Below are 17,483 nucleotides of genomic sequence, written 5' to 3'. Positions count from 1 at the left end.
GCTATAGAGCCTTCCAGCAATTTGATTTATAGCTGTGCAAGCGCTCTGGTAATTGCATGTAATAAGTTACTGGTCCAGACCACAGCATCTTGCACTTACAAATGCTAGAGGGAACTCTTTTTGCTTGTAAAGCTTTTCTGAGTCTTACACACTCTTCTTAGTTCACTTTCGATAGATTTTTAAAAGGATGTTTTGTCACACTTGGTGAACTGTCATCTAGGAGAGTTCCTCTTAATGTACTTTCAGCTTTTTCAGTGTTCTGAAAAAGTAGACTTATGAACAACATTTTAGTTATATTGCAACCTTTTTCCACCATTCACATTCACAATTAATTAACAATTAATCCCTTCTGATGTTATGTTTCCTGCTGATATGACTTGCTTTCTTTGGGTCTCTGAAATGTCAGCTTTAAATAAATAATACCCTGCCATCTGTAACCATTTGCCTTGTCATATTTATTGGTCTTTTAAGCTTGCTAACAAACTTTAGATCCAGAAGTCAGTTATGCTCCGTAAAAATAACCGAATTTTCAGAAACACTGTGAACCCCTAAGCATAACAAAAGATCAAATTAAAGGAATAGATGAAAACAATCTTGGTTCGGGAAATATAAAAGGACACGTGATTTAATTGTCCAATTCGTTATGCAAAGGCAAGGGACAGCAAATAATAGCTACCACAAAAGAAACTCTGAGATGCATGGATTACTGTTCAGTCTTCCCAGGCAGGTAGCTTTGCACTCTTTCCAGCTTCGCAGAGTACAGTGACAATCTGTGAGAAATACTAAGCTGGGAAGAACTGAATGAGCACTGAAAGAGCAAATGACCTTGATGAAAAGGAGAAACAGGAAAAAAAATGCAATTAAGTTCCATCTAGAATGGGTTACAACTGCACAAATACAGGGCAGGAACAAGAAATGGATCTGAGCATTGTTATATCAAAAAAGCCAATCAGTTACCATGCTGCAAGATGCAAATGTACAAATAGGAACCAAACCTGTAAGAATAGTGAGCAGTCCTTCTACTGCACTTTAATAGAGATACAGTAACAAGGCTGCAACCAGAACAGTGCTCATATTGCAGAGCTGGTTCTAGCCAGACTGAGGAAACTCATTTAGCTTAGACTAATGAAGAAAAGAGAGATGAAAATGGGAAAAATGTTTTCAAAGTCCTAAACATATAAGAATAATGTCCCTATTGACTAGCTGAATAAGCTAGGAGCCTAACATTGAAACAAAGGGGGATTCAAAACATGTGTTGTGAAAAAAAGAATCCTTTCCAACAGCGAGCACTGGACAATACTGGCATAGAGTCACTGAAGTTGCTGAAGTCCTATAAAACAAATATATCTTGGGAATTCCTTGGATCATAACAAGTTGAGATTCATCTTGCCTAGTTTTATCTGTCTAAAAGCATTCACTCTTTAGTGTGTCATCTGGGAAGCTTTCGCTGTCAGTGAAAGCTTTATTCCAGAGAAGATGTTTCCTATCCTAAACAAAATATCTAGACTAGGCAGGATGAGGGGCTGTCTCCTTGATTAATACAAAAGTAACATGAAGGTCCCATACTATTCAGACTGAATGCCTGGCTGCTTATTTTAAAGTGTTTGCAAGATTAAGGAAATGTGTGATACTCTAAAAAAGCATCATATCATATCCTGCTTGTTCAAAATGCCTTCATCTTTAGAACTATTTCAGTGACATATGATTTCAGTGATTCCAGTGATTTAATGAAAAAAAAAAATGCCTGAGACTATGCTTTGAACCAGGCAAAGTTCAGTTAAATGATTGTTTACCTATTTAGTACAATATATAGAACTGAGGAGCTTGTGATTTTTCGAAACCTTCAACATCATGCTTTCTCTGAAAGACACAACTGTAAGACAGATATTCCACTGTGTTCTACTCGTCCTTGTTTCTCAAAGCTTAACCCAAGCAGGCAAAGAAAGAACTCTAGTAAAAGCCCTGAGTCTATCTCACCACAGAAAACAAATATTCACAGAACTTACAGGCAGTGCATGAACAGATACTGAGTTATGTATTGTGCACTTACAAATCTCATCTATAGGCTATTCATTAAAAAAATACAAAGGCTAAACTTCTCCATGTCAAATTTGGATTCTTCACTAAGTAATGCAGATAAAAAGAATGTGAAGAGAAATATGGTGTTGTACAATCAATAAGTATACAGAGTTTTAGGCTAAGTAAAGCTATTGCAACACAAAGATAATAAAGGGAAAATGCTTACTGATGTTGTAGGCTCACAACATTCTCCATAAGGAGTGATCAGCAGGAAGAGAGCCTTCCTCAGTGGCGGTCAGCATTTAAATGGGATCTAGGAGAGGTGGAGCCAGGTTCCACCCCTCTGGTAGCACAAGTGAATTACCTTCACCTGTGCTCCTGTGGTTGACTCATTTCTTGCCTCAGGTGATCAATCAGAGTTTCAGGCCGTGATTCAGCAGTTCCCATACAGGTGTGAAGGACACTGATCCTCAGTAGAGAAAAGTCAGAAAACACTCTCAGTGTTAGTTGGCTTTGTGATGTTGGTGTAGATATAATGAAAGCAATGTAGCATATTTTAACTTTATATGCTTTCATTATGTAATTTCCAATTGTATTCAGTTCAGGTAGAAGGTTGTAAATATGAAATTGCTTATCTTTGAGAAAAATAAACACTTAAGAAATAAAATAGCATATGTAGCAAAGTACTCCTTCCAATGATATCACACTGTTGTTGATGGGGTAAATCTGGCCCCGTGATATAAGAGAAGCATATAAATAATGGGCATAAGTGCCCTTTTCTCTTCTCTTTTCTCCCCAGACCAGGCTGCTTAAGCAGGTTTGCAGTTCAACAGCTACAGCACAGGTCAATGAATGCTGAATCCATCCAGCAGTTACTTCAGTATTCCACTTCAGGTTAATAACAGAAAAAAGAAAATCCTTTTTATCAGTTCTAAGTTCACACGTGGCTGTTATGGGAGTACAACATCAAAACTTTGAAACCACTGAAGCTTTGATTAAAGCATTGATCCCAACCAGCAGAAACAGGAGATTAACTAAGCACACCTGAAAATAATTATTATAGAATTAGCCCGACATTCACACAACTAAATTTGAAGAAGGTACTTACTTCAGCACACAGTTGAAACAGAAAATTAAATTTCATCCAGACAGAAAAGCTTTTCGATTCTAATCCAGTAAAACAAATGTTTACAAAATTGACCATGAGTATATTGTAGTAAGAAATCTTGGACAAATAAAGTATAATTGACTGTCATTCCTTGAGGGCTTTTTCCTAAATTTGCAGTTAAAACTCTATCAGACTAGAATCCTGATAAATTGTCGTTAGAGTTCCTAGTTTTGGTAGTAACTTTTATGCAGTACTCTGGCTAAAATAAGAAATGATACTTAATATAAGCACTGGCATAAAAAATTTCTTGGATGATGAACCTTTATCAAATTGGATGGAATATGGTCCTTGGAATATTGCTAAGAGATGTGTACTGACATAGAAAGCAAGCTGCAAATCAGTTGGAGGTAGAATTATTATTTGTTGAATAAGGTAAATAATCAATTTATAAACATTAAATTCATAAAGTAGCCTATGATGATGTCATTGATATGGTGATAGGTGGAAAATGGCATGTAGGTAGAAATGTGATTCATGAGTGATGGCCTGTCTAACACACAACCTATTATACAAAGGATGGAAGTGATGAAATGCAACTGTTTGTATCTGAATTTGAAATATGCCTTTAAAAAATAATACTTTCAACAGAAAAAGCAAAACATATTAAAAATCATGGTTTCTTACTTGTCATTTTTATAGTTTTCCATGTCATTTAATGCAGGGAAAGTACAAGATGTCACAAAAGCAGAGAAATTTGTTTTATCGTAGAAAACTCCAGTCACGCTACTCCTCATAAAAGAAAAAAATCTATAGCATAAACTAAATTCCTGGAAGCATCAGGGCCGAGATTCATCAAAGGTAATGGGACAGCTGATCTGTATTAGATAAGATGCAGAGAAGATGTATCTAATTCTGAGATTCTCTCTGTGTTCACAGTAAAAGAAGTGTGGACAACTAACAGTACAACTACAGTGCAACAGGACAACTACTGAGCAATGTCTGTGCTGCATTATAGCAATGTAGATTGTAATGTTGCAAAAGTCTACATGTGATCAAGTGAATATCAGCCTGAGAAAATTTCTGTGAATTTGGTAATTTCAGAACTGTTTCCATTCCTGTAATTCTAGCAGAATGTGTATAAAAACCTACATGAAAGTAGTTCTCTTTCACCAAGCTCCCGTGTTGGTACACCAGGACTGACAAGCTGAACAAAAACACAGAATTACTATAGTTGGGCTACATATCTTCAAATCATGTAAAAGATCCTGTGCTATTCGAAAGTCCTCTTCTAACCAGAAATTCTCTGGTAAGTAGTCAGAATTAATTTTAACTGTTAATTATCTACAGACAAGTAATCAAAATCAATAATAATTCTTAATTCTAAAAACTTTCCTGTAAAACAATGTCTTACATTAACTGTGTTCTCCTATTCAGAAGCATAGGAAGGCTTTCAAAAACTTCCTACAGTTTGCTCATTTACACTCAATTTATGTGAAAAAAGATCAAAAAGGTGTGGATCCAATCATCACCACTGTTTCAGCCTCAGCCTGTCATCAGGATAAGCGTCGTAGTATCAGCATCTGAAGACAGTGGTTCAATTTACATTCTCAAAATGTAATTATATCAATTTCAGTTATCCATATACCACTACTGAGGTTTTGTTTCATCTGTGCTTATTGTGATATATCTGCTAGGCAAATTTTATCTGCGTTTTGCATAAATAAGAACATCTGTACAAAACAGGTAACACCAGCACTTAATCTCCACTTTGGTACTTATAGTTGACATTTTTTTCCTGTATACATCACAATGCGTTATTTCTATTCACTGGAGATGTAGAAGTGAAAAAGAGTTCAGTTATAAATGGTTGTCAAGTCATAGCATTTCTTGCATTTGCCTCAAGCTATGTCAAGCCAGAAATTTAGAGGGTCATAGCAATGCCTGCTAAGTGACTGTTCTTAAATTTGCACTTCATATTAACACAGAAAAAAAAAAAAAAAAAAAAAAAAAAAAAGCAATAAAGCAATTTATAGTATTCCTTGGCAATATTTTGGGTGACATGAAAGTTCCAGATATGCATGAAATAAGGCCTTAATATTAAAGCAGGTAAAATTCTAATCCATTTTGGAATCCCTCTTTCTGAATGATGGCTAGTCTTCCAGTAATATACTCTAACTGATTAAGAGTCTTGCTTGTGTTTGCTGCTGAGTTTTTTGAGATTATTATCTAAACTGTAAACTGTATTGATAAAAAACAATTGAGTCTGTAAAGCCCATTAAAACTCTATTCATTTCTATTATCTATAGAAATTGCATATTCTTACTGCTTACATTAGCCCTGGATGTTTCACGTTGGCCATAATTTCAGTTCTTCTGTAATCTGGCACTATTCCTTCTAAAATCAGAAGGGATTTCATATGATTAACGTAGATTTCTGAAGTCTGGATAATATCTTGATTGAGCTTCACATACTCTGTGTCTTTGCCATCACTTGCATTTCTGATTGTACTCTTTGTGAGTTGACAGTGCTTTTATCACACCATCATCTCTTTAGTACATGGTACTTCCAAAACTTCTATTCTTCTTTTGCTTCAACTTTTGATCAGCTGTCCTGAAGAGAAAGTATAGACAAAAATATTCACAGAGCCTAATAATATTTTTCAAATATTTTCTCATTTTCAAAAATGCATACTTCTGGTTTTCTTATTTATAATAATGAATCTCTAAACTGCCCATTTGGATCTTTCTATATACCAATTCAGAAATAAAGTTATTCAGTCTTAACTTAGCCATGACAGAAACAGATGAGAGCCAAACTAATTATTTAAATGTAATCTCTAAGCCTAACTCTAACCCCTAGATTTAAGACTAGCAACAACCCCGATTGTCTTGCCATATCCCAACTAATCTCAACGAAGCACTAACTCAAGCCCTCAAGATTAAACACAAAAATAAAACCAAACCTGTGATACTGAACTCTAACTCTAGGGCTACCCTTAATTCTTAATCCTAATTATAAATCTTAACTTCATCCATACACCTAAAAGTTGTAACATGCACCATCATCCCAAAACATACCCTGAACTAATGCAACATCCTAATCCCTAGCAGAACACACTAAGCAAAACTTAAAACCCCAACCTAAATCTGAATACTAACACAACTCCTAACTTTAACCCTGAACTCTAAAAATAACTTCAAGAAAATCCCTAAACCTAAACTTGAATACCTCACTCTCAACCTCAACCCTAACTTTAAATACTGAACTTAAATGCCAAACCTAAACTAGCAAATTGTCATCTTAAATCTTAGCCTAAACACCAAAACTAACAGTAATGATTAAATAAAACCAAACACAGGCCCTTAACAAACACCTAATTCTGACTGTTAATCCTAATGAAATTTGAACCTTAAATCAAAAGCTCTAGAACAAACCCTTAACATATAATAAAACCCTATCACAAACCCCGAATCAAAAATGCCTATAATCTAGTTCACATCCCAAAACTAAGCCCTAACTCAACCTTCTGTATATATACAATAATAAAGTAGCTTATATATATAATATAAAGTAGCTGTCATGGGATGGAAATTCCAGTCAGCAAAGCAAGGAGCTGCTATATCAGCCTTTGAGAAGGAATGTTTATTTCCAATAATAAAACACTGTGACATGTCAAAAGAGGGAGCTATAGTCAGTGAGCCCAATAGTTCCATTACAATTCTAGGCTCTGTATATTAACAACAGAAAAAAAAATGTAAGGGAATATATTTCAAAGTGGCTTTAGTCATATTTTCTGGTATGAGTTTATGCATCTCTTTATGACAGAACAGAAACAAATAGATTCAAAGAGCTTAGAGCATGTTAAGTCATATTGTTTGATGTTCTGTAATGAAAATCCATTACTTTTCCCTCAGTTAACTCCCTCTGGAATGTTATAAACTGTCAAAAACATATCTTCCAGGTAGGTATCTGATTTCAACTGAAAGAATTCAAAGGATTGAAAATCCTCCACAGTTTTCAGAACTGCATTCCTTTGGACAATTAAACATCTATACGATATTTCTGATTTGAATTTAGTGACTTTAGCCTTTCACAATGCTATCCTCCAAAAAGTTAAAAATTACATCAGTAACTCCTATTTTCTGCCTGTGAAGTGACTTATAAAATAAAATCAAGTTAACTTAAATCTTCTTGAAAGATAAAAAAAAAAGTCTGAGCTAAGCCATTTGCTGTCATTTCCTCTAGACTTCAAATTGTGCTTGTGTATCTCTTCTAAATTTCTCTATTTTTTTCAGCTATCTTTATGAAATATGGACACTAGAATGATTTGCATAATTTTAGATCCAGCCTTCTGTGATAGAGTTTATATTTCAGAATCACAGGCCTTTCAAAATCAGATATACTGACAACTTGTATATTTTGAATGTGGGAGAGGTATGAGACAGCTGTATAGAGCTGTATTGCTACGTGTGTATATTTCCTGGCTTAATGAGTGAAGTTTTTATGTAGAAACAATGGATAAGATGAGGGGAATTACTGCAAATCACTGCTATAAATAAATTACTTTCATCTGAAGAAATTTCCATGTTCAATAGGCATAAAAAGCTGAGTCAACCTGCATAAAGAGCAGACACTTGCATTGAATTACAGGTCTAACAAAACCGTGTCAGTGTCTAACATTCTATAACAAATTTGCTTTAGATATTCTACACACGAAGAATTTAATGTTTAACTCCAAATTAAATTATTAGAAGCTGTTTTGATGTTATATGTCATTTTGATTTTGCAGGATGATAACAGCAACGCACTCAAATCACAATACAAGCACAAATTACCAGAGTGTAGCAATTGCAATACACAATGGATTCACACTACTAGCGTAATTCCCTATAATATGCTCATCATCATGACACTGAGCACCCTCTGCTGCTGGGAAGGAGTAATGTGGTTGAATCCAGATCAAGTCTGTTGCTCTGTTAAAAGTCCTTTTTTGTCTGTCAGAATGATTATTTTGGTTAACTGAAGAGGCAACAGTTGTATAAATGGTTGACCCCTTCAGCTGATATGACCAGTTGATCATGTCTGCCAAAAGCTGACTAATCCACTCAAATTATGCAGCCATTTATCTAGAAGTAAAACAATGCACTTGTCCCCCTTGTGTTAAATCTGTCTTTCTTTGCAACACACACGATCATTCCCTACAATGCAACTTGAGCTTCATGAGCATGTTCTTCCTTCCTATCTCCTCTGAGCCTTTTGCTATTGTAGCATTTCATAGATTAACCACAACCAGACAGGGCCTGGAGAATGCTGATAGGGTTAGAAATGTATAGACTGCCTATTGTTTAAGTGATTTTCTGCAACGTGAAACCTATCTACATTCTGAAAACTAGTCAGTCACTGGCTAAAATAAGTTTCAGAAAAAAAAGGTGAGTTGAGTGTGGAGAACAAGGTTTGGCCTTGAGAAGATGACAGAAATCACTGAGTCACCAGTGATCTCTATTCAGACATTGACCACTACTCTCTGGCTACAGTCTCACAGCGAGTTTCTCATACTTTAAACATTCCGTATCAAATCCATATATTTCCAATTTGGAGAGAAGGATGTTATGGGGAGCCATTTCATAGACCTTACTGAAGTCCAGATAGGTGATATCAGTGGGTCTTTTCTTGTCCACTGATACAGTTTGCTATCATAAAATGCAACAAAGTTGGTCAGGCAGGACCTGCCCTTAGTGAAACCATGCTTGTTATCCCATATCACTTCACTCTCTTCCACATTCCTTAGCACAGTTTCCAGAATGATCAGTTTCATGATCTTCCCCAGTACATCAGCTGTCTAGGTGTCCACATACAGTGCAGACATACTCAGCCTGCTCAGAAACAGTTATCTATAGACAGATAAGAATGTGAACACTGCAGACAGAAGTAGAATTTCTGAGATCAAAGAAGCAATAGCTCAATGTTTAAAGGGGGAAAGCACTAGCATAGAAAGATGCAAGATCAAAATGAAAAAAAAAAAAAAAAAAAAAAAACCCAACCCAAAAACAACAAAAACAAAGCAAAGCAAAACAGAACCCGTGACTAATCACGATGGTCAGTCTTACTGGGACTTCTGGATGTCATGAAGTCATCAAGCAGAGCTGCCAGTGTTGCTGGTTTTACTGGAGCTGGTGCAAGACAGCAACTGAGCAGCAGCTCCTCTCTAGAAAGTTGAAAAGGGCAACTCTTCCTCTTCTGACTGGTCAGTAAAGACTCTTCTGATGCCTTAGTAGGTTAGTGAGCATGTTTGGTCTCAATGCACCCTAGTTATCTTTTGTGACTATATTAGCCAGTAAGTACCCACTTTGTATTTTAAGTTATGAATGTCCTGCTTGTAGAGTCTCTTTGTGCCAGGTTAAAGATCCAGAACAAATCAACTCAGAGCAAACAAAACAGGGAGTGAGAAACAATGAGGTTTTTTTTTTGCATCAGTGGAGATTGGCCTGTACTAAATGGTTGCATAGCTGTGGCTCAGGCTAGACACTGCTAAATCAAATGCCAGCTTATTACAAGACATAAGGCATCCATTAAAGTGGTTCAAACATGAATTTCAGTATGAAATTATGGCTCTGTATATGATGAAGAATTCTAAGTTACAGAAAGTAAATAAATTAATATATTTATTGATTCAACACCAGATACATTTCCTAACATTATATCTCAAGTTTTCTCCACCTTACATTAATGTCTCAGCACTTTGCTCTGACAGAATCTAACTGTTGAAGATAAAAAGCATTGAATGCATATATATTTTTAATAAGATACTGCCAAAGTATTTCTTACCGTGAAGCTTAATAAAAAGTACTGGGAACATGATGGATGGTAAGTTACATGACTCTGTCAAATAAGTATTTGCTGCTTTCTGAATATGAATCATTTTCTTCTGTTGATTACATTTGCATTTGTTCACATCGTAGATGCTATTTGTTCACACGGCAAGATTTTTCTGATATTTACCAGAATATCAGTCTCAGTGAGTCTTTCTAAGACATTTGATACTACTTAAGGATAATTACATATCTTGACTAATTCTTGCCTCTTTCTGTCCTCTCACTGAAGACCACTTGTAATATCATAGAGAAAGAATGCAGCTAGCCATTATGGTCACATTTGAGGAAAGAAAAGCAATTTGATGCTGCAACAACCTTGCAATAAATCATGTTTCCATTGTAGGAATGTATCAGCAGGTAGCTGTAGTACACATAGTACAGTATGGGAGTGGATAGTCTATGAACAGGAGCAAGACTGAGCAGTTGCTAACCGCAGCATTGATAGGATGTTAGGAAGGCCATAGATAAGAAGCATCAAGCTTATGTCTGTTCTGCATAGCATTTTTTCACAGTACATAATAATTTTGACAGAACATGAGCACATTAAAAATACTTGAGAAAAAAATACCACATTAACAGAATTAAATCTTGCAAAAAATTGTTCCAGAAATTAAAAATTTGCCATATGAGAAACACCAGGAAAAAAAAAAATCTTTCTTCATCATACGCAGATACCAGAGAAAGATTTGAGTAAAATTTATAATTTACCCAGTGTTCAGCTCCTTGACTTCAATTTTTATAATGACTTGGCATAAAATTACAGCATTCCAATTACTTTGGTTACTCTATTGAACTAGAAAAAACATGCGAGGTCAATTAGGGTGTCATTTCTATTCAAGTGAGAATGTGTATTTCTTTCATGAGGATTACTGCTCTTTCTTTTTTATATTAAAATAATTTATTGTAGATGAAAGTACTACTTGTGTTGTCTCACATGAGTAAGTCAAGTTTCCTATCTAATTCTCTTTTTTGTCCTGACTTTTCTGTAGTTCTTTGTACACATTATCTCTCTGCTAATGAAAAAGACTGATAATTTGAAGGGCTTTGGTTTTGTCAGCTCAGGAAGTCAGATGTTTTTGCCTAGTTAGCATAATGTGCACTGCATTACTACTTTTGCATACTGAATGAAATCAAGACAAATGACCAGAAGCACATTCTCAACATCTATCATTTTTCTAGCAAAACTTCAATCACGTGAAAAACTGTTTAATATTTATGAAATTGTTACAATTAATTATTATGTTTGGTCAAACTTAACATATCCTCGCTTCATAGAATACAGTGACTATCTCTGGAGTCAATATTTAAATATATTTGTAAAATGGATGTCAAATATGAAAGCATTAAACCTTTCTTTCCTCTTTGCCTAGTAAAGTATCTACATCACATTAAAGCAAGAGTTTATTTCACCTTGAAAGCATTAGTGACACTGTGCTTTAGTAACTAAGATGAAGAGAATCATTGGACAAACCATAGTATAGCAAGGAAACATTTGCTGACATGAAGAGCCAGAATGATTAGCTAATTTCCTTTGCTTAAACTCTAAAGACATTCTTTGCATTGTATATACATACATACATTTTCAGATAGAAAAATGTATCTTCCATATATTTGTAACTTCTTCCATGTAGGTTGAAAAAACGCAGTTCATTTTGTTGGGATCATAACCTATTGCTTTCTTTTGTAGTTGTTTTCATAAATATGACTGTGTAAGTACGCTAACTTTACACCTTATCAAGAATTAAGAAGAAAATTCACAGTGGTACACCAAATTAGCAAAACTCATCAGATAGGGAGTGACAAGTTCTGATGGAAATTATATGTTCAATTTTACCTCAAACTGCAATATGACAAGTAAAGATGGAGAAGGTACAAATGAGAAGCAAGCCTGAAACTCATTAAATTGTTTATTTGGCACAATAATTAGACGATTCAAAGCTTACCTGTGCCAGCTAAATCAAGATTCCTAGGTATTTGGTTGTTCAGCAGAACAATTCTTTCTAGATGTTGTGTTAATGGCCAACTGACCAGAACATCATGCAGTTATTGTATGATAAGTCTTCCAGTGTGGTCTTTAAATTTCTAAATAATCATCAATTAGAAATTTTTCTGAAGTCAAGATGAGGTATACTGTAAATTCCAGAAGCTATAGAATTCTAGATTGTGCTTCCCTAGAGTAATCAATTTTATGCACCATCCTATCTTTTTAACCAATGCAATTAATGTGGTTTTGGGGGAAAGTGGGGACACATAAATCAAAATATATGAGGCTAGTGCACAGGGTCTGCATCATTATGGCTGTGCAGTAACAAGATCAATTACTTTCTTCTCTTCTGCCCAGAAGCCTCTATGTGATTTATAAAGCAGTTTACTAGAGGCTGAGAAGAAAATATTTGCAAACTGAGAGACCAAAAATGAAGAATTGCTGTGAATAATGGGATTCCTTTGAAATCAATGTGTTGTGTTTGTTTTTTTTTTTAAATATCACGTCGTTCTTAGGTACGTTCGCATGAAGATAAAATTTCAGTCTCTGCCCATTAGTGCCATAAAACACATTAACATCCAGATGTATGTTTCAATGGTAAAAGTGATTAAAGTGTTAAATATTTGTTTATGCTAAATAAGCAAATGTGCTTGTAGCACTTTTTTTTTTTTTTTTTTTACTTTCATGTCTTGTGGCAGAACAGGAGTCAGATGTTTTCTCCTTTTACTTTAAGAAGAGTCTATTTCATTCAGTTTTCTTGATGAGTTAGAAAAGAGAAGCCTTCTGCTCAGGAAATAAGGACTATATCAAAGAAGTAAGTTGAATTGTTGTTCCATACTAGAGTTGGCAGGCAAGGTGAGAGATGATGCAGAGTGTTCCTTCTGGAGGGTATTCCTTCTGGATCTCAACAAGCAGGGCTCAGTGACAAATGGCTTACTAAAATAGCTATTCAGTTAGTTAGGATAAAAAGAGCAAGTAAATTTACATTCCTTCAAATGCTCGGAAATGCTAAGCAGCACTGAGCAGATCCCAGGATTTTCCCACGTCACAATGAACACTGGTTTTCTTTTACATACTTTCTAGTGTCTACCACTCTGCCTGGGCTTTCAGTTAATCTGAGCATAACCAGGTCTCCAAACCTAGCAATTCCCTTATATTCTTTATTCACTTTCTAAGCAACTTGATCGTCTTACCCTCTGCCTAGTCCAATGGTTTGCTTCTCAAACATTTATTAATATCCCTGAGGGGCTGGGGAGGCAGAAGGTGACATTGTGACACTGATATAATTCCTTCTCAGTTTTCCAGCTCACCAAATTCATGCAGCATAAGATGAACCTCCCCATGGACTGTTCAGCATGCTGCAGAATAATGTCTGCTACACAAAATTACAGTTCCCAGCATCTGAAGGGATGTAACATCTACTCACTACCTATATTCCTTTTCCTATTCCATCATCTTATTAGAACAGAGATTCTGTAAGCTTTGTTTTCAAGACTTACTGGGGTCTAGCAAAAGCCCTCACCTTCTCTCTCTCTCACACCCCCACCCTGCAGTGGGATTCACAGCTTTAATATTTGTGAAAGGGGCTTCTGGAGTGGTCCTGCTTCAGGGCAGTGCTTCTGAGCAGTCATGTTTCCCTCCTTTTTCCCTCATAGTGCGCATACAGTGCACAGTAAATAATCTGTGTTCATAACATTCAAGACTGGGAAAAGGACAAATTGCAATCCTTGTTTGGACTTTCTAGTGATGAGAGTCCTCTTACAGACTCTTGCTGAAAATAGAGTCCTAATTCATTAGAACTACAAGAGACGTCTAAAAACACATAATCTTCACTTAGCCATTGGAACATTCTCCTTCCTAACAATGACAGGAAACAGGAGATATCTAACCAGAGTTCACAAGTGCAGCCAGATGGGTTGTTTCTTGGCAGGACATATCTGCAGACAAACTGAAAACAAAAAACAGAGGTTAAGAAGAAGCAAAGGAAACCAAAGACAGGCACATTCGTTTTGAATGAACAATTTCCAATTATTTTTTCAGATAGAGAGTGTTACTTTGGCACTTTTCCTAATTAAGTTCTTACTTGGGAATATTCCTCCAAGGATATTACTGCGCAATGATCATAAGGTTGAATCTTAGCACAGGGCATAGCGTAACAAAACAACAGAAATAACAGCTCTCTGCAGCACAAGGCTTTGTTCTTTTTGATAGTAGGGACTACGTTGGAGCTCTGGGGTAGGTATACCAGTGAAAAGCTACGTACAGGTTCCTACTCTTCCCAACAAATTAGAGGTGACCTTGATGAAGGGCAGAAAGGATAGGTAAAATATGAGAGGAATCCAGAGAAATTCAGTAGTACATTTTTTCTTTTCAGGAGTTTCCTCTTTTGATCACAGCTCCATGAGTAAGCAGTACAGAAGTCTAACAAGAAATATCAGACTATAGTGGCTCCCTTTCCACTCACTGCCAAATTAGTAAGAAGTTACTACAGTTCTACCAGAATGAAATGTAACAACAACAACAAAAAAAAAGAATTTCATATATATGTACAAACTTGGCATTTGATAAATATACCTTATATCCTATACTTTCTTAAAAATAACTGCTGTTTTGATGTTGCTAAGAGTAAATACACATTTCTTTTTGCAGAACAATTGTCCACACCATTTCAACTATCTGCTTTCAAGCTTCCCACATGCTGAATGTCCCAAAGCACCGTGTGATTTATAGTTCAATATAAAATTCCGAATGATCTCAGAACATTGAACACATATTATTATAAGTTTCACAAAGGAGTTAAGGCTTCCTCCCTCACAACCAAATGCATCAGTTCCTTAGTGATTAAATATATTACACATATGCCAGGTTAGGCAGATCCATTGTCAAGATGAATTCATGGGCATGATTTTTCCATTGTGATATAATGTAATGATAATGCTTCTACTCGTTGCAGTGGTTAACTATTTGCCCCTGCATCTACTAAAGTGCACAAAGACATAAAAACTCAACTAACTTCATAAATAAGGGAGTGAGGGAGGAAAAAAAGAAGAATTATTCTGAGCTCAACAAGAGCTAATAAGTATTGTCTTGAATGGGGTTAAGATTCTGCTATCACTTCTACAGTTACTGTTTGTATTTCTAAGGATAGTGATTTTAGCTTAAGGAGATTCTGTACAGCTAAAAGCAGCCATATGCCTATGAGGCATGGTGTGGATATTATTCTACAAGCTGTCAGTGCCATTAGTGCATGAACAGTGCTTAATGGTCCTGATGACAGGCTCCCTTGGAGTCTCCACTCGAATGGGCCCAGAGATTCTATTTAACCTGGTTCAGCTTGTGCCTGGCCATGGACAAAGTTGTTCTGCATCAACTTCCAGCACTGACTTTCAATGTGCCTCATTACTGTGGGGTTGTCTGTTGATCTGATCCTTGGCTGACCCTGACTGCCGTTTCCAGAGCAGCCCTGCTTTTGGACTGTGCAATCCTCCTGTCTTGATTTGCTATCATGCTTCCTTCCCCATCTGTTGTGTACAACAACATCACGACAGCCTATCACATACCTACTGTTCATTCTACTACTCTGTTCAGTCATCATACACTTATTGAGCACCTTAAAGGATAGGATTAAAATTGATGCATTAGCTATGCATCAATTTTATCACCTTCTAAACAAGGGGAAAAAAAATAAAGAGAAAGAAAAACCGCCACAGATGTAAAGAGAAATGAAAGCTTAGATTAATGTTTAATCTAAAAAAATTAAAAAGGTAAGAAGTTGTAAGAGAGAAGGAGAAAACTAATAAACATCAGAAATGAAGGTGATGAGATGTGAACGCATCTCAAAATTGAAATTATTCCTAGTGGCTCCTGGGATGACTTGCAATGAATACTAACAAAAAAGCTTATCTTAAGTAAGTAAATTCATGTGTCTATAGGGTTGTGCCAGTCTGACATAATTCAATATGCATAGTTAAAAAAAATGCAAACTGTCCTACTCATACTTCATGCAAAGTAATAGATCTTGTCAGATGAACACTGAAGTTAAGATATTACTGGGTCTCTATAAGAAAAAGTTACTTCCAGAGCTCATCTCATGCTCATACTTTAACCCCTCTGAAGGGCACTCTTTTGTGTTTATGTATCTCTTTACCATGTTATAATATTTGAAAGTATGATTCAGATTTGAACTGAATGAAAACATCAAAAAGCTCTCAATGTTTCAGTAAGTGAATGTGGGTCTAATCATCATTTCCAGTGGAAAAGTCAGTGCAAGGATGGAGAAGTCCAGGAGAGAGCTCAGAAATTTAACTCTTCAAAGAAGATAGATAGCTAATTGTTTATTATCCATATGGATATTCCTTTTTACAGATGCACAGTAGAAGGCAATATTTATCTGCTTAAGTGGATCTGTGAAGCACTGAGTATTTAAGGATTTATCTTCTAGAAAAGAAGTACCCATGAGGAAAAGAGACTTTAAGACACATACTGAAAGTCCTAAGTAGCCTACCATTAATAGCAGGAGACCTCAGTAACCATTTTATTGTTCTCTTCACAGTTTTCTTGTAGGTTTTAAATCAGAAGATGACGGGTGAAATCTAATGACACTACAAGTGAGATTAACTGAGATTAATTTCTTTAATTTTGGTAAGGGATGTAAGACAGACTGCATCTAACGTCAATTTCTGCATAACCACCCTGAAGCAAATGAAGAAAGGACATGGCTCTTACTTTCACTTGGTTTCCAGTGATTTGTGCAACTGTCTGTGTTACACTGGTCAGCAGCACAACCAATCAGAACCTGGTCTCACTGAGTAAAATCCAGAAGACAGAGCCCTGCTCTAAGAATAAATATACTCAAATGGTAAAATCTAATGAAGACACAATACACAGATGAGAGCAAAAAATATTAAAAACCTACTTATCTTCAACTGAAATTGTGTTTAATTAAAGACAACTCAGTTATTTTCTAGAAATTATCTTGCAAGTTAAGACAACTATTATGAATTGTGAACAGAAATATTAATTGCATAGACAGTTTGTATCACTTTTCCAGACTATAACTCTTCATGCTGGCATTTGCTCCTTGCTTGAGACACTAACAGGTCTCATTTTAATGTCTTTATAGACTTTGCCTTTTTTTATTGTTAACATAAAACAATTTTCCTATTCACCTAAAGATGAAACTGCCTCTCTTTTTGTGCTACTGTCACTGCACGTGAAGCCCAGATGAGCTGCCTCAAACACAACATTCCTCTTTTGTGATATAACTAGTCATGTTTTCTTGCTAGTACTTAGTTCAACTTAATCCTACAGTGAGCTCAATGCACATACAGAGAACCTTGAACCAGTACATTTCCACCATTTCCTGGCATTATTTGGTTTTGAATTAACTGAACTGGGTGAAATTGTTTAGAAAATGGCCAAAATATTTTTTGTTTCAGTCTCTGAAGTAAAGCCTCCAAAAGACATTCTTCACCATATTTATTACTGGGCACACTTTACA

The 17,483-nt window shown here is 35.7% G+C and overlaps 1 long non-coding RNA gene across 2 annotated transcripts in view; it reads right to left on the bottom strand.

Moving 5' to 3' along the window:
- The window catches only part of LOC125691026 (uncharacterized), a 29,499-nt gene extending 23,029 nt beyond the window's left edge, over window positions 1-6,470 (bottom strand). The window contains exon 1 of one of the 2 annotated variants that reach the window (XR_007375882.1): window positions 5,458-6,470. This is a non-coding gene — a long non-coding RNA (uncharacterized LOC125691026). Of the gene's footprint in view, window positions 1-2,245; window positions 2,378-5,457 lie in introns of those variants that run through there. The other variant, XR_007375881.1, reaches the window with a different exon arrangement.
- Window positions 6,471-17,483: the final 11,013 nt, after the last annotated feature.

The sequence above is a fragment of the Lagopus muta genome, chromosome 3, assembly GCF_023343835.1.
Source record: "Lagopus muta isolate bLagMut1 chromosome 3, bLagMut1 primary, whole genome shotgun sequence".
Lineage (NCBI taxonomy): Eukaryota > Metazoa > Chordata > Aves > Galliformes > Phasianidae > Lagopus > Lagopus muta.
This window is presented reverse-complemented; position numbering and strand designations above follow the sequence as displayed.